The 22,913-nt window shown below is 40.3% G+C and overlaps 1 protein-coding gene across 4 annotated transcripts in view; it reads right to left on the reverse strand.

Annotated features, from left to right (window-relative positions):
• atp13a3 (ATPase 13A3) overlaps positions 1 to 22,913 on the reverse strand; it is a 154,081-nt gene that overhangs the window by 81,934 nt on the left and 49,234 nt on the right. The gene's annotated exons all lie outside the window — the stretch shown is intronic.

Below are 22,913 nucleotides of genomic sequence, written 5' to 3' on the forward strand. Positions count from 1 at the left end.
AAGACACTGTTCACGCAAGCAATGCACCTTCTCCGTACAAATGCTTTGTCAACTGAGCTTTGGTAGGCCACCAGCTAAAGTTTTGAATAACTAATGAGGTGGATGTTACGTCACATGAAACCCAGCAATAATCCATGACTACTAATAAACAAAATTTAAGGCTTCAAATGTGGTTAACAAAATAAAATGTATAATCGCTCATATGGTGATGTGTTTGTTAGGAGCCATGTGTTTCGCATGGATGGATGGCGTTTCGGTTCGTAACAGCCCAAGACTCTCAGCATATGAAATCCACTAAATAGCAGTACAAGTCAACAGTACTAACTAATGAGGCGGATGTGACATCACGTGAAACCCAGCAATACTTCAAGTCCCTGTGTTTAGAGACTCCTTATAAGCATGCTGTGATTGCACTCTAATCTGGAACAGGTGCATAGTACTGTAATTAGTCAGAATGGCGCTGCGTGCATATGACACTTTTTTTTTTGTCTGTGTGTGTTTTTTTTTTTTTGAAGACTCTGACTTGTCACTAAAGGCAGGGGACACAAACTTAGTTTGTTATATGTGAAACTTCATAGTAAGAGCTCATTATAGAGCCATTGCAGTGCATTGTACAAATTAATATTAGAGGTATTGAAGACAGATTACATGTGCCAGTATTTTTAAATTGTAAAAATGTGAGCCACATTCAGACAAAGCCATGATTAATTTAATAGTGTATACGTTATTTTAGCCTTCTTCACTGGTAAACAAAATAGACAAAATTCCTTGTCCCTCTACCTCTATTAAACAATCTAGCATTGTGTCAGTCGGCAAATTGGATACTTTAGCCCAGGAGTAATAGGGTTATACCCGGAACAAATTAGTAACAAGCTGAAAATTTCAGAATATGTTCAGAATACCTTTAGGAATAACATACTAAAAGTCCCCGGAAATCCCCCTTGTGCTCTCTGAGAAATTCAAGATGGCGTCCAAAATGGCCACCAAATGGAGATCTGCCCATATCTCAGGCCCAAAACAAAATATTAATGCAATTAAAAGGTCAGAATATATGTTTTGTAGGGTAGGAGAGTAAATTCCAACATGTGTGTATTAATTACATTGTGTATTAACATTATATAATAACAATGTAGACATTATTATAACAGTATATTTGTGTATAATGTGTTCGCTTGCCATGTCTGGTTAGATTGTCATATTTTTGGCACTTCACCAGTTCACATTTATGAACGTGCACAGTACTATGAATGTGTGTAGGTTTCATCCAGTCCGATCCTTGAATCAAGTAGAAATCCTGAAACGCCCTGGCCCATAAATTCACATCCAAGAAGAAATAACAATGACTTATGACAAAATAATCGTTATGGTATCATGAAGATATCTCATATGTTTTTGAAATGGCTTCAGTTCTTAATGTTTAGGACTTAATTACAGACTTATAATTGTAAATCTATACATGTGCTATTTAATGTACACTACCGATTATAGAGTGTGGATCCATTGGTTACTCGTTCACTCCGTATCATCCTATTCTGTTCACAAAACAACAAACACAATTACTAGGGGTTGGAGCATTTATTTTCATTAATATTCAAGTAAATTGGTGGTGTAAAATGAAAAATGGCATGTTAAAAGGTCATGCTGAGTTCAGTCATTTTTAAAAGGTCATGCTGAGTTTAGTCATTTTTTGTTCGAACACACTGGCATTGCTAGTAGTAAAGACTGGCGCTAGAAACTCAAAGATTAATTTTTTTCCCACCCTTAAACAAGCTTGAATAAATTCCCTACTTCATTGATGGTACAACAAAGGTCCAAGCATTACAACTGAGGCACTGAGAAGTGTTTAAGTCTACTCATTGTTTATAAGCAAGAGCTTTTATTGAGGCAGACCTTTTTGTCATGAAAGTCGCCGGAATGTTGAAGAAGTGTACTGAAACAGCTTGCCATTGTAGTTTTAGAAGATAGAGTTCTCAAATTTAATTTCCCTTTAATATTTTATCAAAGCTTAAAGATGCACTAAATATTAAGGAAATTGATGTCTAATTCTTGTCTTACATTATGTTCATGTATGTAGGTAGCCTACTAAGCTAATCTGTCAATCATGTCAACCATCAAATTCCATGTAATTTCCACATTAATGACCTTGTAATCTTGGTTAATTTTAACAGTGTGACAATGGTGAATTTGCATTGCTTGTATGAGAGAACATATAATTTAACATTTTAATTGCATTTATATTATGTTTTATCCCTGAGATATTGAAAAATCTCCAATCGGCGGCCATTTTGGACGCCATCTTGAATTTCTCAGAGAGCACAAGGTGGATTCCCGGGGACTTTTAGTACGTTATTCCTAAGGGTATTCTGAACATATTCTGAAAAATTCAGCTTGTTACTAATTTGTTCCGGGTTGGACTCAATTTTGAGCGAATGCTCTTGGGCTACTTATGTACTATTCTAGTCTGTTATTGAGCAACACTAACCTGTTTTCTTCTTACAGTTTGTGTTGCGAATTTTAAAAACCATTTACGGTCACCTTCAAACCTAACAAAAGGTCTGTTTTGAGTATCAGTTTTTTGGAGTTTCTCGAATACTTTTGAATGCAAGGTCAGAGCTTCTGATCATGGCTCATGACATCAATCACGATGATAGCGTAACGTTTTAACAGAGAGATAGCTTGTCAGTGTGTTTCATGTTAAATGTGCCGAAAATTGTAAAATTTTAGTCCAACTTGGGAACCTTAAGGCGGGGAACAGGGACATGCTACGGAAGCCGAGAGAGGTCCTTCATATAATCCTTTTTTTTTTTTTAATTCACCTTGTTATCCCGAGATAACGACATAATTAATTCAGGATCTCGAGAAAACAACAACTAATTCGAGATCTCGAGAAAACAATACCGTTATTCCGAGATAACGACAATTAATTCAGGATCTCGAGAAAACAAAACCGTTATTCCGTCATCTCGAGAAAACAAAATTATTTCATGATCTCGAGTAAACAGCTGAGAAATGGTTCATTCAGGTACGCCAAGAGACTTGTGATATGCTGACTTTGGGGCTATTTCTCATTCTGTATAGATGCAACTTTGGTCATTAGAATGTCTGGAATAATCGATCACCTAATAAGGCAATATTTTTGATCAGGGGTTGACACAGGGAGAGATTGCATTAAGTCTTTTAATAAGGGATAATTTCAAAATTAGTCCGCGGCACCTCCGCAGAAGACTGGCCCCCCTCTCTCTCTCAAGGCATCGTAAAAAGCCATTTCTGCTCTGTTACATGTCCGCCAATTTCTAAGTCTTCGTTGTCTGACCCACAGGAGGGCGCAACTCTGCTAGAAATGTCAGCCGTTTTCTCAAGATCATGAAATAATTTTGTTTTTTCGAGATCAAGGAATAATTGTCTTGTTTTCTCGAAATCACGGAATAATTGTTTTGTTTTCTCGAGCTCTCGAATTAGTTGTGTTGTTTTCTCGACATCCTGAATTAATTATGTCGTTATCTCGGGATAACAAGATGAATAAAAAAATATTATATGAAGGGCCTCTCGCAGCTTCCGTAACATGCTGTCTAGTGAATGCTGTTTTTAAATTTTCTGGGTGTACATCAGATACACAGCGAGTGTGAAAAATGCTGCTCGTGCTGCTGCCGCTTCTTCATGCACATGCAAAATCATGTGCCAAGAACAAACCAGTGCAAAGAACATTCCTGTGGTTTTTCGTCGCATCCTACACATGCATAAGGTATTGACACAGTAAGGTTCAAATACTGCAGGAGTCTTGAATTATAAATCGGGATTGTTAAAAACGTAGGCTGCTGTAAACAGCATGTGTTGTTGATGCAGACGAGTGACCTTCTCTTAAAGCATGTCTCTATCACACCTCTAATTTAGAACCGAAGCCTGCAGAGATGGCAGTAACTCTGGGAATGTCCATACTGGGTCAGTATTTGGTGTTGGTCAATGTACAGGGCTTTGATATTAGGACAATCAAAAAATTAGAAAGGTTTGCCTCCAAGTATCCTTAATGAAACAGCAATACACCTATAAAACATCACTGATCTTACAGTGGCAAATTAATGATGATTTAGTATTTTTTGATGGAAATGTCAACTCCGTGGCTACTGTGCGCTGATCCTCCTGTCCTACTCAAGATTAGATAAGCTGAAAAAAAAGTTTGGGGGGGGGGGGGGGGGGGGATATCCCTCACTAGTATGCACAGTTAGTGTTCATTCCAAGAGAAAGCAAACTACAAATGTAAAACCAATACACATACACCGTATGGCCAAAAGTATATGGACACCCAACCATCGTGCCCATATGTGGTTCTTCCCCAGACAGTCACCACAAAGTCGGAACCACTGCCTTTGTATGCTGTAGCATGACAATTTCCCTTTACTGGAACCAAGACGCCCAAACCTGCTCCAGCACAACAATGCCCCTGTGCACAAAGCAAGCTCCATCAAGAAATGGTTTGCCAAATTTTGGAGTGGAACAACCCGAGTGTCCTTCACAGAGCAGTGATCTCAACCCCACTGAACACCTTTGGGATGGACTGGAACACCAACTACCTTTCCAAGCCTCCTCTAATGCCCTTGAGGGTCTCGTGGAAAGCCTTCCCTGAAGAGTGGAGCACATAATAACAGCAAAGGAACGAAATCTGGAATGAGATGTTCAAAAAAAAAAAAGCACATGTGGATCTGATTGTCAGGTGTCCACAAACTTTTAGCCATCTCCACATGCTAGCACAGGCACACAGACACCCAGCCAAAGTGACTCACTTATTCGTACTGTATTTCATTGCCTGCTACAAATGACTGATCTAACTGGGAAAAAAAGTGTTTCTTTATCCAAAACTGACAATGTCTGCAAGTGTTTTCAAAAACAGATTCTATAACTGCACTGTTGTTCCAGCACGAGTAGAAAAGCAGGATTGAGAAAAAGAAAAGGGAAAGAAAATGGAACAAAAGAAAGCTATGCAGGCTGCTGATGCGGAGCATGGCGCCTGACGTTCTCCTCAACAATACAGCAGCAGGGAGGCAGCATGGCCGTCCTGCTCCCTGCCACTAAACCTGATCTTATCTGGGCCCCTGCACCCACCCGACACATCACACAAAGGGGAAATTTAGCTTCGGACCTTGCCCTTCCTACTATTTTACACCAGCCGCCCAGGCACTACATAGCCATGTTCCAGTATTGAGATAAGCAATCTCAAGCCATCTGTGACTTTTTCTATAACCTGCCATGTAAAGCTGTTCCTTTAAACTTGAAAAATCGTTAAAATATGTCTGGCAGATATACAAAAACAGCTTGTACACCAGAACCACACTAGACACTCTTGAATTATTTTGTATTTCTTTCAAATAACGTTCTGACCTCCATTCCTCAGGCATAGGAATCTCTTTTTCCCCTACTTGGTACAAAGTTCTATGGTCATCCCTACCAACTCGGAAAAGCAGCAATTTCCAAAAGCACTTGCTGTTGTTCATATGAATATTGTGGGGGAAGGAAAAGGGGGGAAAAAAAAACCCAAAACATAAGAGTGATCTGAGAGAACAAGATCCCCAGCTGGCAACTAGGCCATAACACTGGTAAAAACGTGACCGAATTGAACGAAATTATGATATGCGTATTACCAACATAGAACAAAGAATCCTGTCAAGTTTTGTGAAATTCCTCCAAAAATTGAGAGAGGAGTTGCTTTCAGAAGGTGAGTGCCCTCCCTGGGACAGACAGACAGACATCGCCACGATATAATCCCCCTTCGGGCCTTTCGGCCAGCGGGGGATAAAAATTGTGAAAGGAGTTGATTTCAGAAGGAAAACACATTCTCATGAAATTATTAAAAAGTATAATTTTGTTAATCAAGGGCTGCAACTCTGGTAAAAATGTGACCGAATTGAACAAAATTGCAATATGCGTACTACAGACATGTAACAAAGAATCCTGCCAAGTTTACAGGGCTTGACATTAAGGACTGCCCGATTGCCCAGGGCAAGTGAAACACGCATTCGGGCAAATGGGATACGTCCCCGACATGCCCGACTGGGCAAGTTGGAATGAGCATATATTACGAACTAGCACCACAAAAATGAGACTTTTTGATCTTTTATTTCAATTCCTAAGTGTCCCTCACTACGTATCCGCCATTATGTCTTGGGTGTTTTCTTAGTCTCAGTTTCATTTACTGCTTTGCAAGTTATTTTATATCCCCCTGCTGTTGGAGTATGGTACGCGTACTGTTTATAGACCCCTTGTGCATGACATCACGCATCACATGATAATTACAGCTGGAGTCAGACAGACCCCATCTTTCATGCAAGCAAGGCTTGATCGGTCTTTAAAATGGTTAATTTTTGTGCTGTTTTTGCTTGTTCAAACAGAGAAAAGGCATTACCGTCTCCCCGCCATCAAGAAAAACGTTAACAAATAGAAGCAAATGCTTCAAGAACAACGAGGAAATGAGTGGTTAAAGAATACGAGGAGAGGAGCTCAGCCTGAAAAACTCCAGAGAAATTCACGATTGTATTTAAAATGCATTTTACAAAAACAAAGTCAGAAGTGAGGATGGAAGAGTTTGCTTAAGAATCTCGTTTTATTTTTTCTGCTCGCATTCGAGTTAGCTCCTTCATGAAAGCGTTTGATTTTCTTACAGGTGAAGCCGCTTCTTTATTCGATACAGAAAACCCAGATTGGTTTCAAACAACTCGGGCATAAAAAACTCAACCAGGAGCGACATGCGCGATAAATCCTGAAAGAACAGAACAGATTAAGAGCAGAGACAGCTGGAGCTTTGTTTCTGTTATCAGAGGAACACAGTCCTGTGCAAAATATTTATATATCTTTTTTTTTTGTTACATCATCCACCTCCAAGTTGATTTAAAAAAAAATAAATAAATAAAAAATAAAAAACCCCGCGCTGCTTCATGACAGACTGGCTGCACTGATTCAGTCACAGGTTGCCAGGTCTGTATAAAACACCCACAAACTACACACAAAATTTTAAACTCGAACATTAGGCCAAAAAAAAAAAAAAAGTGTTTCAGATAACATGAAATACTAAAATAAGGTCGGTAGGTAGGAAAAAGTTTTTTTTTCTTAATTTTTTTTTATTTTGTTCGAAAAAATTAACACAAGTAAACATCTTACAAAATAGTATTTTGGCACAGAATCCTTTATACCACACATCATAATAAAATAAAAAGTGTTTTAAATCTTTAAACGAATTTAAAAAAATATATATCGCAAGAGTTATGATCTACGGAAGCGTATTGCTGCCACACTCAAAAAAAATTGGCTTAGAATCAAGTAATTACGTGAAAAGATATTGTTAAAGTTATCACGTTTTTACAATATATCATGTAATAACATAGCATCACGTAATTTCATGATACGAAATTATCACGTTATTTCATGATATTTTCATGTAATAACGTGAAAACACCTTACCAAGAAATAACGTAAAAATAACGTCCTAGGCTAGGCTACTTCCATTAAAAGCAGACGGCCTAGCCTTGCCTACTGTAGAACTTGGGTCAAGCAAAAACACCGAGCAAAAACATGGCTGAATCCTGAATGACTCCTATTTGTATAAAAATGGGACTACATAGGCAGCAAAATGTAGTGTTTTTCCCTGCCATGGAAGTGCACTTGTATACTGAAGAGGAAGCAATTTGCATTACAGCCGTGAATGAGGATTCAAAATGGCGCCTCGGCTCAGTTTTCCCTTCCTCCTTCAGTATACAAGTGCGCTTCCATGTTTATGCAGGAGGGCTGATAGAAGTAGCGAAACATTTTACTTTTTATAGTTTCTTTCACAACTTGAATGCGTTGAAACAAAAAATTATGACAAACTAACGCCGCTTACACTAAAATATCGAGGGAAATTTGTAATAAAAACTTTACGGTCGGCAATTTCGACGCAGAAATTCTCGATCGTTCGGGTTATCGGAAACACACTTTTTTTTTTTTTTTGGCCTTATCCTGTCTGTCATGACGCAGCACGGTTTTATTTCATTTTATTTTTTTAAACCTAGAGGTGGATGATAACTTTTACATATTTAAAAAAAAAAAAAAAAAAAAACACCACACACACCCCGGATACATTAAATACTCTCAAAACACAGTACTGTTCAAAAGTCTTGGCACCCTATTGTTTTCTTCATACAAACTTTGTTATAGATTTCTCTTTTATGACTTCTACATTATTGAGTAATGAACCTACAATCTGAGAGAGTTCTACATACACACACACACACTGAACTTTACAACAGCTGCACGCATGTGAAATGGAAATAAAATCGACTAAAGTAGGAAAAACTATTTTGGATAAAATAGTTTTTGTCCGTTACTAGTAAAAAGTAACCAATAACCAAACTTAATTACCAAACTTCAACTCAATGTGTGATCTTCATTTTATGTTGCAATTCACAACTATTCTATGGTTTTCCTAATTAATTAATTAATTAATTAATTAATTAATTAATTAATTAATTGTACTCGCAAAATAGGGGGCAAGTGGAAATTAACCCCCACTTGTCCCCCAGGGCAAGTGGGTTTAAAAGTTAAAATGTCAAGCCCTGGTTTGGTGAAATTCCTCCAAAAATTGTGAAATTGATTTCAGAAGGCGAGTATCCTTTCCTGGGATGGACGGCTGGATGGACAGACGGCCATTGCCACGACATAAGCCCCCTTCGGGCCTTTCGGCCAGCGGGGGATTTTAAAAAAAAAAGGCTGACCAGTATTCACTGATTTTTTTTTTTTTTAACGTTTTTAAAAATCAACCACTGGAAGTCAAGCAAATACAATTCTACCAGAAGTTCTCTCTTAACTAGGGATAAACAGTGATGTGCAAAGACATCCAAATTAGAGAACAGTAGAGAATAATTAATAGGGATGAAGTACATCCTGCTGCGGGCGGCACGGTGGTGTAGTGGTTAGCGCTGTCGCCTCACAGCAAGAAGGTCCTGGGTTCGAACCCCGGGTCCGGCGAGGGCCTTTCTGTGTGGAGTTTGCATGTTCTCCCCGTGTCCGCGTGGGTTTCCTCCGGGTGCTCCGGTTTCCCCCACAGTCCAAAGACATGCAGGTTAGGTTAACTGGTGACTCTAAAATTGACCGTAGGTGTGAATGTGAGTGTGAATGGTTGTCTGTGTCCATGTGTCAGCCCTGTGATGACCTGGCGACTTGCCCAGGGTGTACCCCGCCTTTCGCCCGTAGTCAGCTGGGATAGGCTCCAGCTTGCCTGCGACCCTGTAGAAGGATAAAGCGGCTAGAGATAATGAGATGAGATGAGACATCCTGCTGCAAGAACACTGTTTCAGGTCACTGGCCTGCTTCACAGCACAGCACTGTCTAATGAATTCTCAAACATTTGGCTGAATCAAAACAGAAAAGGTTGTCCTTGAGATGTCAAAACTACCATCTTCAGCTGCATCATTGATAAACCTGGAAGATTTGTAAAACATGATAAAATATAAACATTTTAGCTGTGGCTTCAGCATGGGTACAACTTTGGGACCAAAAGGTTGCTGGTTCAATTCCCTGGACCAGCAGGACTGGCTTAAGTGCCCTTGAGTAAGACGCCTAACCCCCAACCACGCTGGCATGAGTGGTGACGTACCTTGTGTCTGATTAACCAATGAAAATCTGATGATGCGATTATCAGTTGAGGCATTGAACCCAACAAACTGACTTCAACACAAGGTATTATATGGCTGAGAAATCTCAGTCGGAAAACTGATTTCTGGTTTGGAATGCTCGTTCGGGTTTGGATGTGCCTCCTGTCAGTCATTTCACAAGCCGGGTTTCCATTGTAGTCATGCACAAAATAGATGAGATTTTAAGAAAAGGTGACAAAACAGTTGTGAACTGTGTGTTTCCATGACATTAAAACTGGGTTTTCTTCTTTCACGATAGTTTCTCCTTTCACAATAGGTCCTACAGTGCGCTCTTTTTTCAGAATGGTAGCATTTCCTTCATGTCTTCATGCCATGTCATGTGACGTATGCGAAAAATGTGTTTCCATTTCAATTTTGCAAAATATTGCCTCATCAAATTGTCTGAAAAGCCACCTCATACAAGCATAAAAACTGCGATATTTGAGAATTGTTTTTTGAAAATCACATTTCCATTACTCGTTCATTATTTTAAGTTCGTAGTTCCAACTGGTGCATTAAGCACATTAATGGAAACGTGCCTCAGAACACACTACAGATCCTAGGGGCGGAGCTTTGTGAACATGGCTGTCTCATCCGTTCCTGCGACTTTACACATACTTTCAGTCGTCATGTTTCCCGAACAGCAACAAAGGACCAACTAATCGACTGAGTCATTGCCCTCGTCAGAAAACATGTAATCATTGTGAGACTGTTTAGAAATCTTCCACTCGGTTAACGGATAACACAGATGCTGGAACAGAAGAGATGAAAGCAGCTGCTTTTCATAGCTTCATTCATTTAGAAGGGTTTTTTTTTTTAAACAAAACACATGATTAGAACCTTTGAAACTGTCCATACAGGTACATAAGATTCCAGGGATGATTTTTGCGTGACAGCCGTCCTCCAGCACAAACGATGTTTGAAATTAGATCACAAGTGGTCACTGGAGACCTGTTCCTAATGCCAGGTGTGAAGAGCTCCATGTCTTGGCGATCCAATCACCCAGAAAACATGTAAACACCTGGTGTTTACGAGACCTGTGTGGTGGACCTCAAGCACATCCGTCCTTAAATTCTTGGCCACAATTCTGTCTACGCCTCATCTACAGTTATGCTACTATTATATTAAAAGTTTTCCTCAAGCACAACGTTGACAAGTGCTATACGAGAGCCAACAGGTAGTCGTTTTCTTTCTTAATAATTAAACGGCAGATTTTTCAACCTCATCATGACTTGCTTTATTTCCACTGACACTTCTGTGAGCCATTCTACACCAAGAATGGATTAAAGAGTGGTAAAGCAGAGTCTACGGTGAATTCCAATCCCAGACCTGCACTTACCAACATGTACCAACACAACCTACTACAAACATTACTATTAACGATGCATTAGGTAAGAATTATGGAAAAATAGGTCTCCAGTGATCAAGTGCATGGAGTTGAATCAGATTTGAATTATTATTATTATTTTTTAAACTGCCTCGATTTCAACTCAGAGCTCCGCCCCCAAAACTTATAACAGCTCAACTATTCGCAAGGACCATCATAACACCATTTTCATGTGCGCTCAAGACATTCAAATTCTCCTCATAAGGATTAATGAGGATGTGAAGGAGCACTGGTGTGTGTGTGTAAGTAAATGACTGACAAGAGGTCATTCCAAATATGGGCATGCATTTCAGACCACACGTCAGATTTCCAAACTGGGTTTTTGGTCAGCTACTAGCTTTGAGACAATGGTTTAACTCTACCTCTTAATGGCGACATATGATGACCCCGTGTACATCCCATAATGACGACATATGACGTCTTGTCTAAAACCTTATCTTTAGACTTTTTTTCTTGTAAACGTGTGAACAGTATATACATATACAAGGGTGGCTGTAGCAACTGCTTTAAGGGGTAAAGAGTTAAATGATCATTTATCATTTGTACATTCTGCAATAGTCCACATTATTTTTACTAGTACAAGTAAATGTAAAATATTTTAAACAGTTATTCCACGAAACTGAGTCGTACATGAGCTGATAGCCGATGAGGCGCGTCGCACCGAGCTGGCTATAAGCGATGTACGACGAGATCGAGTGGAATAACTGTTTTATTCTATCCACATTCACTGGATTTTGAGAAACAGAACATTTTTTTTTTTTGCAAATTTGATAAATAAAAACTTGATACAAAAACATCTGACAAAATACAACCCCGATTCCAAAAAAGTTGGGACAAAGTACAAATTGTAAATAAAAACGGAATGCAATGATGTGGAAGTTTCAAAATTCCATATTTTATTCAGAATAGAACATAGATGACATATCAAATGTTTAAACTAAGAAAATGTATCATTTAAAGAGAAAAATTAGGTGATTTTAAATTCCATGACAACACCACATCTCAAAAAAGTTGGGACAAGGCCATGTTTACCACTGTGAGACATCCCCTTTTCTCTTTACAACAGTCTGTAAACGTCTGGGGACTGAGGAGACAAGTTGCTCAAGTTTAGGGATAGGAACCCATTCTTGTCTAATGTAGGATTCTAGTTGCTCGACTGTCTTAGGTCTTCTTTGTCGTATCTTCCGTTTTATGATGTGCCAAATGTTTTCTATGGGTGAAAGATCTGGACTGCAGGCTGGCCAGTTCAGTACCCGGACCCTTCTTCTACGCAGCCGTGATGCTGTAATTGATGCAGTATGTGGTTTGGCATTGTCATGTTGGAAAATGCAAGGTCTTCCCTGAAAGAGACGTCGTCTGGATGGGAGCATATGTTGCTCTAGAACCTGGATATACCTTTCAGCATTGATGGTGTCTTTCCAGATGTGTAAGCTGCCCATGCCACACGCACTAATGCAACCCCATACCATCAGAGATGCAGGCTTCTGAACTGAGCGCTGATAACAACTTGGGTCGTCCTTCTCCTCTTTAGTCCGAATGACACGGCGTCCCTGATTTCCATAAAGAACTTCAAATTTTGATTCGTCTGACCACAGAACAGTTTTCCACTTTGCCACAGTCCATTTTAAATGAGCCTTGGCCCAGAGAAGACGTCTGCGCTTCTGGATCGTGTTTAGATACGGCTTCTTCTTTGAACTATAGAGTTTTAGCTGGCAACGGCGGATGGCACGGTGAATTGTGTTCACAGATAATGTTCTCTGGAAATATTCCTGAGCCCATTTTGTGATTTCTAATACAGAAGCATGCCTGTATGTGATGCAGTGCCGTCTAAGGGCCCGAAGATCACGGGCACCCAGTATGGTTTTCCGGCCTTGACCCTTACGCACAGAGATTCTTCCAGATTCTCTGAATCTTTTGATGATATTATGCACTGTAGATGATGATATGTTCAAACTCTTTGCAATTTTACACTGTCGAACTCCTTTCTGATATTGCTCCACTATTTGTCGGCGCAGAATTAGGGGGATTGGTGATCCTCTTCCCATCTTTACTTCCGAGAGCCGCTGCCACTCCAAGATGCTCTTTTTATATCCGGTCATGTTAATGACCTATTGCCAATTGACCTAATGAGTTGCAATTTGGTCCTCCAGCTGTTCCTTTTTTGTACCTTTAACTTTTCCAGCCTCTTATTGCCCCTGTCCCAACTTTTTTGAGATGTGTTGCGGTCATGAAATTTCAAATGAGCCAATATTTGGCATGAAATTTCAAAATGTCTCACTTTCGACATTTGATATATTGTCTATGTTCTATTGTGAATACAATATCAGTTTTTGAGATTTGTAAATTATTGCATTCCGTTTTTATTTACAATTTGTACTTTGTCTCAACTTTTTTGGAATCGGGGTTGTAATTTCTGCTTAGAATGTAAACAAACCAGCGATATTGGGGGGGGGAGATATACTAGTTTACCTCTGTCTGGCCATCCGAAACACCTTTTTCTCAACAGCCACAAATCGTAGCCACTTGGTACCGAGCTTCAGCTTGGGGTTCTATACCATGTATACCGTTTTCAGGTCTGTCCCACATCGACTTCCTGTTTACCGACTGAATGCATTTATGAAACCTATAGGGTAGATTTTGACGCGATTTCAAGAAGCAAAATGCTATTTCAAAATGACAGTTTAGCAGGATGCTATTTGAAATCCCTGGGGAGAGACACTGCTCTTTACTTGTTTCAGGGTTCATTATTTGTTGAAGTCAACATTCATAATAAGTGTCCTATTCCTTCGATTGCTTGCATTCTGATATAAGCGAGAGTGGGGTGGGGAATACGCAAGTGAGCAGTAGCTCACAGTTGAGCTTGTTTTTGTGGGTTTCTTCTTCTTTAGGGTTTTTTGGTGGTTGGCAAACCAACTTAAAGGTGCATTACTGCCATCGACTGGGCTGGATTGTGGAACAGGTGATATTTTGGGGGTGAGTGGGTGTAGGAGAACTATAGCTTTTTAGCCCAGGGGTGCCCAAAACGTTGATCGGGGAGGTAGTTCCGGTAGATCACATGCCCATCCCCCATTCTCATTATCTCTAGCCGCTTTATCCTGTTCTACAGGGTCGCAGGCAAGCTGGAGCCTATCCCAGCTGACTACGGGAGAAAGGCGGGGTACACCCTGGACAAGTCGCCAGTAGGGTTGGGCGGTATTACGGTAAGAAGGTATCCCGAGGTATCCAAAAGTACCAACGGTATCGGTCTCATTACCGTCATTTTAAAAAAAATATATAATATCTAAATAAATATGGAGTACATGAGGTCATAATATAAAATAATAAATTGATCATCCCGAATAACTGTGTGATCGTATTTTCACTAATTCTATCAATTTCCTAAAGAAGTTCTCATCGCGTGCAGGGTTGTTTATGTCGTTACCATGGCAACCCTGCATGACATTTGGAGTCTGACAGAAAGCTTCGCAAGAGACTGAGATCGGGGGTGTCATGGCTCAGATGGCTAAGGCACCGTACCATAAATCCAGGGACCCGGGTTCGATTCCGACCCGAGGTTATTTCCCGATCCCGTCTCTCTCTCCCCCGCTCATTTCCTGTCTCTCTATACTGCCCTATCTAAAAAAAAAAAAATAAAAAAAAAAAAAAAAAAAAGACTGAGACCGCGGTTGAAAGATGGCAAGTCAAGATAACGAGTTAGTGGCAAAAAAAAAATACAACATCGGCAGTGTGGCAGTATTTTGGTTTCAAACCAAACGAAAAATCTAATATGTCCCCTAAGGCACACCATAGCCTGGGGTACTCCACTTCCACGAGATCTCTCCAATGAGTTGTGTTTTGAGTAGGTTACATGAGTAACAACAAGGTAAAATAATATAACGTATGACATTTGGGATGTGGGTAATAAACATTTGAAATGTCATCTACTGAAGAAATGGAAGAAAACATCGTAGCGTAAACTGTTAGGTTTCTGGTGGGAATTAGCAATGCGCTTGCTATCTTTGTTGGGTGTGTTAAACCGTATGGATTTAAGTGGAATAATTGTAAGGAGTTATGTGATCAAGACAACGTTTTAAGCAAGGTAAGGCCATTTGATTATTAATTTCCCCGCCATGGCATGACGTGGGCCCATATGATTTTGCCTTGTGCAGCTATCACGCATTTGAATTAGGTTCGCCTCATTTGCGCTGAAGAATATGGTTTATCGCGCAGTCTAAACGGACTTGGGTGTTGGTTGATTCTTTTTCTTTTTTTTTATTTCCCATGCTTGAAAGGGTATGATCCTGCTCATCGTGTACTTTTTTTTGATGGAGTAGGTGAAATAGTGCTGCAAATGGCGTTTCAACGCAGACATGTGTAAACGACAGTTGAATGCTATTTTCAAGATGAAGGAAGAGTTGTGTGATGCTTTGAAATATCTCTTAATCCATTCATCAATGCACAAAATTCGCTTTGCTGCTTAATCCATACCACAATGCACACAATTCGCTATGCTGCTTTTAAATAGTACATTTGAGGCATAGGCGCACGTTACACAGTCGGCCGAAACAAAATATTATTTTTTTCTCGGTAATACCGTATACCCCGGGAAAACACAGAGACAGTTTAAAGGTATCAAAATTTGGATACCGTCCAACCCTAGTCGCCAGGTCATCACAGGGCTGACACATAGACACAGACAACCATTCACACTCATTCACACCTACGGTCAATTTAGAGCCACCAGTTAACCTAACCTGCATGTCTTTGGATTGTGGGGGAAACCGGAGCACCCAGAGGAAACCCACGCGGACACGGGGAGAACATGCCAACTCCACACAGAAAGGCCCTCGCCGGCCACGGGGCTCGAACCCGGACCTTCTTGTTGTGAGGCAACAGCGCTAACCACTACACCACCATGCCGCCAGGTCGCATGCCATTTGCAATAAATAAATAAATAAATAAATAAATAAAGTGAATTAGCATGCAGCCAGTCCGAGATCATACATATGCATCATCACGCATGCGCGTTCAAATGTGCTGCTGCAAAACTCATGACCTCGTTAGCCTTCCAATTTATATCTACTATAGAAGGGGTATAAAAATGAATGGGGGGAGCGAGACCAAGTAAGAAACCAAAAACTTACCACTTCCATGTGGAATGGAAGGAGGAATTTTTTTTCCATTGTGTCACATTCGAAGTGCGTTTGTCTGATCTGTCAATCTACCGTTGCTGTCCAAAAGAAAGGAAATGTGGAGAGGCATTTTCGGACTGTTCATAAAAACTATGACACTGACTTTCCTCCGAAAAGCGAGAAAGAGAAAGGTGAGGAAACTAAAATCGCAGTTATTTGGACAGCAGTCACTTTTCACAGTCGATTTCAAAAGCAGCCACCGAAGCATTGTTCCGGGTGAGCCACTCCATCGTTAAGCAAAAAAAAAAAAAAGTCATCCCAAGATGGAGAGATGATAAAAGAAGCCTTCATTGAGGCAGCTGACTAGTTGTTTCAAAACCTTAAAAACAAACGGGAAATATTAGCTTCAATAAAATCTCTTCAACTATCAAGAAGTACAGTTACACAGCGTTGTGAAGTCATGGCTGATAACATGACAGCAGCTTTGGAGAGGCATCACAGACTGCGAGTGCTTTTTACTGCAATTAGACAAATCCACGGACATAGGTGATACAGCCCAGTTGTGCATTTTTATTCAGATGGTGTTTACAGATATGTCTGCAAAAGAGGAGCTATTAACGATACTGCCCATGAAAGGACACACGTGGGGAGAAGACATTTTTTTCTCCAAAAACTTTTTGGAGAAAACCCAGCTCCCAATTTGCAAACTGATATCACCACGGATGGTGCGCTGCTCAAATGGATTTATCGCCAAGTGCAGGGAGGACGCCGATTTCCCCCACTTCCTTAATTACCACTGCGTAATACACCAACAAGCATTACGTGCAAAAACGCTAAACATTAAAGAGATCATGGACGTAGCAACAAAAATCGCCTGTTCTATTCGTGCGAGATCTCTTCAAAGAAGACTTTTCCGTGCACATCTAAAGAAGGCCGACTGAGACAGCTCTGAGATCTTGCGACACACTGACGTGAGATGGCTTAGTAGAGGAAAATTCCTCCAGAGATTTCGAGAGCTGTCTGGAGATAAGAGTTCCTCCTTGACATGAAACATGCAGAATACAAGCAACTTAATGACGAGCAGTGGCTACTAGACATGGGCATTTTTAACCAATCTGACCAACTTGTTGAATGACCTTAATTTAGAGCTGCAAGGAAAAAGCAAAACCGTTGTCAATATGATCAGCTCAGTTAATGCTTTCAAACGAAAAATGCAGCAAAGCTGCAGCGCCATGATTTGTGGAACTTCCAAAATCTCGCGTCAGAGCTTGAGACGCAACAGAAGGCACGTGCACAACTTGACAGTGCGTGTTACACAGAGCAGATTGAAAAATGTCTGTCAGACTTTGACATACGGTTTCAAGACTTTGCTTTAGTTGAGCCAGTAGCTACATTTATGTGCTACCCATTTAGGGAAGACTTTGAGGTTGATGCACTTGCATCAAAAATTGCAACACTCTTTCATCGGAACTCTTCTACAGTGGAGGATGAGATTTTGACACTACAGGCTGACATTCAGCTCAAGTCCAGGGCTCATGGAGAGTTTTGGAACCTACTCACAGAGGAAAAGTACCCAAACATGAGGAAATAAAACTGCATTATTTGGCTCCACTTATTTATGCGAGTCAGCCTTTTCTCACATGAAGATGCTCAAGTCCAAATACCGTTCCACTATGACTGACAATCATTTGGAAGTCTCCTTGAAACTGGCAACCAGCTGCTCCTGTCCGGACTATGCAACCGCGTCTGACTCCATGCAGTGCAAGTCATCAGAGTAATGCCTCGGTCACAACCGGCCGTACGTGCTCCTACGGCCGGTCTACGTGCAAAAAAAACGCAAGAAACGCATGGAGGGCGCGCGTGTGACGTGCTGATTTTCGAGCCGTAGACTGGCCGCAGAGGTTCTTTGTCATGTCAAACAAACTCTACGGGCGCTTACATTTTTTTCAGGTTGCAAGACAAACTTACGGCCAATGTGCGTCTTTCTCCACGAACAAAAAAAACGCAGCGATTTGGGAAACGCCAAAAATCGCACGGCCAAAAAAATCATACGTCCGGTTGTGACCTAGGCTTAAGGTAGTGACCATAAGTGTATTGAATTGTATTGTGCCATAAGGGTTCATTCAGTTTTGCAATGTACGTCAACATATATTGTACAAATAAAGTATACGCTGGAAAGAAAGAAATAGCGCTTTTTTTTTTTTTTTTTAGTGCAGGTAGATCATTTTGACCTGGTCATTTTACAAGTAGCTCGCATGCCAAAAAAGTGTGGGCACCCTTGTTTTAGCCATTTCTGTTTCTTTTAAATACTTAATAATTTTTGGGGGTTTGTTTTTGAGTCGTTTTTATTTCATCCTCGGTTGGTTCAGCAACATGCTCCGCCATTTTGTTTTTCTCTACTCGCAGTATATGAGCTGATTGGTTACTCTACCACTAGGCTATCGGAGTGTGCGATTGCTCAAATCCAGTGAACGTGGATAGAATAATTACTACTGCACCTTTAACCAACACCACACCTGATTATTTTACACCCGAGTATAAAACCAGTTCTACAAAGCATGACGATGCTGCAAGCATATGATATAAAACCTGCAATCATCTCAAAACAGGTTTGCAAATACTTTTTATAATGGCAATCTGTCTGTTAACCTCAATGCTGAGTCTGCAAATTTTAGTCCTATTGTCCATACAGTTTTAGAACTTATTGCAAGTCAAAGTACAAAGTACTGGTGTCTGAGGAACTGCAAATATAATTTTAATTCCCACTTTCCTGAACAATGTCTAGTAATTTCACATCTACAGCTGTGACTGAATTCTCAACAAAACCTGAAAAACTTTTCAAACCTTTTGACTCGTACAGAATGCTGGATAACTAAAGTCCTATCTGGAAGGGATTATAATATATTCACATTATTATTGTGCCATGACAAAGGTGCCATATGTTATTATAAAGTGAGACTTTATACTGGCTGTAGCTACCATGGTAGATTCCTTCATTTTCTTCGTCTTTTTAACAACCTCGGAGTAAGGACAGGAGATAAATTGACAGCTGTGACATTTCTAGGGGAAGAAGGAGAGAAAACACCAACGCTGCCAACCTGGATGGAAATAAAAGCAAACAGTAGTACCTGCAAATACTGAAATTACCCCAGACGCCTATATAAACTAGATAGAGACTGTGACTAAAGTCACAGTGATTTGTGCAAGCTGTTACAAACTGGGACGTCTGGTCACTGTACCCTATAGATCTGGAACGGTAAGAGATAGAGAATGACGCTTAGTGAGGAAAAGTTGCGCCCTGAACAAAATAAAAAATAAACAAGAGTGCTCTGAGAGCACAATATCCCCCGACTGAATCGAACGAAATTGCAATATGCGTATTACTGACATATAACAAAGAATCCTGCCAAGTTTGGTGAAATTCCACCAAAAATTGTGAGAGGAGTTGATTTCAGAAGGTGAGTACCCTTCCCGAGATGGACAGACATCACCACGATGTAATCCCCCTTCAGGCCTTTCAGCCAGCGGGGGATTAAAAAAAACTGATTGAAAAAAAAAATCATGAAAATTGACAGTGTTATAAGTGATTTAAAAAAAAATCCCATTTTTCCTGGATCATTCCAGATCAGTGATCCAGATCAGCACCAAAAGTCACATCAACGTAATTCAGCCCCGAGGTATTCTTCATGTGAAATGTGGTGATGACTGGTTGAAAACTGAGGGAGAAATAGCATTCTAAAAAATGTTTGGAGAATAACTGTTGCCAGGCAAAACAAACCTCGCCTGGCAGCACTCATTTTATACCTATATGTTGATAATGGTAATATTTCTCAATCATCAGCTGTCAGGTTAGTCCTATGAAAATCCATGACCTTGAGTTTGACCTTTCAAGGTCAAAGATCATGGTGCCAAATGAAAGCCCATATTGCACTTCCTACAAGTTGATAATGGTAAATATCTGTCTACCATCAACCGTTTTCAAGTTACAGCCCTCTGAAAATCCTTGACCTTGACCTTTCAAGGTCAAAGATCATGGTGCCAAATGAAAGGTCATATGGGAGTTCCTATACGCTCATAATAGTAAACATCTGTCTATCGGCAACCGTTTTTGAGTTATAATGGAAAATGTTATTTTGACAGAAAAGTTGACCTTTCCAGTGACCTTAACCTTGACCCGATTACCCCCAAAATTAATCAGGTAATCTACGGACCATTGCCCACCTAGCCTGAAAGTTTGAAGTCAGCTGATGCAACCGTCTAGACATTAGATTGTTAACAGACACACAAACAAACAAACAAACAAACAAACAAATGAAAGTTTGAAAGAAAACTCAGAGATACCATCATGTAGCATATCAGTGGAAGCAGAATTGAAAGATGAACACTTTGGAATTGGTTTGAAGTAAATATGATGAATATGAAGGAAGATATCGCCCCCCCAAAAAAGATTTTGACCTTTTTGGTGACCTTGACCGGATGACAATCAAAATGTTGGCGGTTCTATTTGAGAACAATGCACATCTATCCTGAAAGTTTCATGAAGATTGGCCTAGCCATTTTCCTGTAATGTTGCTTAAAATAAATTAAAAAAATAAAACACCGAAAACAATACCTCACCCCCTGGTGGACTCCGTCCCAGGCGAGGTAATAATAAAGTAGAAAGATCCTGAAAGAGTAACAATCTGCACCAGTGCTGCTAGCGCAAATTAACTAATACCATCCAAATAGTGCTTATAATAGTGCTCACATACTACTTACTAGCATCTTAATTTTAATGCACTGGAAAGACAACAAGCGTTTTAGGCAGGTGCTGGGCCCCCAGAACAACTTGACTGCATTTTGAAATAGTTTCCTGGCCAGAGATGGGTATGAAATCGTAAGGATTCGAATCTCAATGTCAGGATGTTAGAATGTGCCACTCAATACTCTTGCGAGATGGTGTGTAATATGGCAATATATCATGGATTGATGATGGTATCACCTGCTCCTCTGAGGCAGAAGAGAAAGGGGTGTGGCCAGACAATACAGATCGTAACTAGTGTTCAGGGTTGTACATGTATAAAGTGATTCGCCCGCCGCACATCACTTTGTAGCCGACATTCCAGGCTCTGGTTGCCGAGGTAACCCTTTTGTATACTCGTTGATAACTCTGTGTTAGTGCTGGCATCATCTATCAGTCAGAAGTCTCCTTTGCTCCCATTGGTAGTTGGCCTTAATTGTGTCACCTCAAAGTGGACTCGGTATCCAGCCACTTCACGTCACCAAGCGTAATTTGACCCATCATCGCTACAAGTCAACAAATTTCACTGACTTTCCATGATTGCCACATAGCCGCCAGTCTCTTCCTGTGTGTACAACCCTTTACGTTCATGTTCCATCATGATAACGAAAACAATGCAGGAAGCTGGGTAAGAGTTGGCTGTAACTTCTACTTGCTAGCATTAGCATATAGTTAGGGTTTTGGGTTTTTTTTATTACTCATTAACATGGTCAAGAATGCTTGACGTGGAGAAAGCCAGAGCTGTAAATCAAATCAAAATCAGGGCTTTGAACCGGTTCAAGGAACGAAAACCGGGAACTTTTTCTATTTCACATGGAACAGAAACAAAACCAGAAACTTTATTATTTATGTTCCGGAACAGAAACGCATATTAAAAATAATGGTAACCGGTTAATACCGGTTTTTATTTCGTTCCTCAAAGTTTCCGTAGCCTACAAATAAAAAAGTAATTCTTCTCCTGCGCAAGTTTCTATAACCTGCTGGGGTTCACTTCCTGTGTGACGTTCGCTGACTGAATGGAGAGAGCGGGAGGGTGGACTACTATCACGTCTCCACATCTTAAATAAGAGGTAAATATTACAGTCTATCGTTATTCAAAAACGTCAATTTCAAACACGATATCAATATATTTGTCCACGTTAATGAGAGGCTCGCGAACATTAAATGACGTTAACCTCTGTTAGCCATGACAAATAAGTAGCCAGCCGGGGGGTGTTAAACACAAAATAAACTCCGCTGAGTGCGCACGCGCGCACACTACTGCCTCCGCCGAGTGCACGCACGCGCACACCGCATGTCGGGGCCGTGGATCAGCGAAGTCGGCGGGGAATTTGTGGTTATTATCGGTACAAACAGCGCGAATCACAACTTAAATGAGTGCGGTTCAGTTTGACTGTCAGTCCGTTAGATAAACATTTAATTTTATTAAAATTGAAAAATTAATATTTAGAACCTGTGGGCTACAAAAATAATAGTCATTAAAGTAGCCGGCTGGACTTAATTGTGTGCCGGCTGTATGGCCGGCAGCCGGCGCTTGTGGAAAGCCCTGTATAGGGCCTGACTAGCCTTTGGTAACACACTAAACGAATTATCTTTCATTTTTGGCACTTTTTCTGTTTGTGTAGATGGGAAGACATACTGAGAATCCAAATCGCCAACATTTGAAATAATAATTGTTTCGAATTATTTCTTGTCTTATTTAATGAAGGTTGTAATAGAATTAGCCTACATTTGGCTTAAGCTGGATGAGACAGACATAATTTTATAGTCATTTGTTAAACAGCTGACAGGGAACGTAATTAACCGTTCCAGGAACGAAATTTTTTTGTTCTAACCGGTTCGGGAACGTCTATTTAATGGTGGAACCCAAAACCGGAAACGTTAAAATTCCGTTTCTGTTCGGAACGAACCAATAGGAAAAAAATTCTGGTTCAAAGCCCTGATCAAAATCAAATCAACGTAACGAGTCATTACCTCCAAGT

Source organism: Neoarius graeffei, chromosome 15, assembly GCF_027579695.1.
Source record: "Neoarius graeffei isolate fNeoGra1 chromosome 15, fNeoGra1.pri, whole genome shotgun sequence".
In the NCBI taxonomy this organism is placed as follows: Eukaryota; Metazoa; Chordata; class Actinopteri; order Siluriformes; family Ariidae; genus Neoarius; species Neoarius graeffei.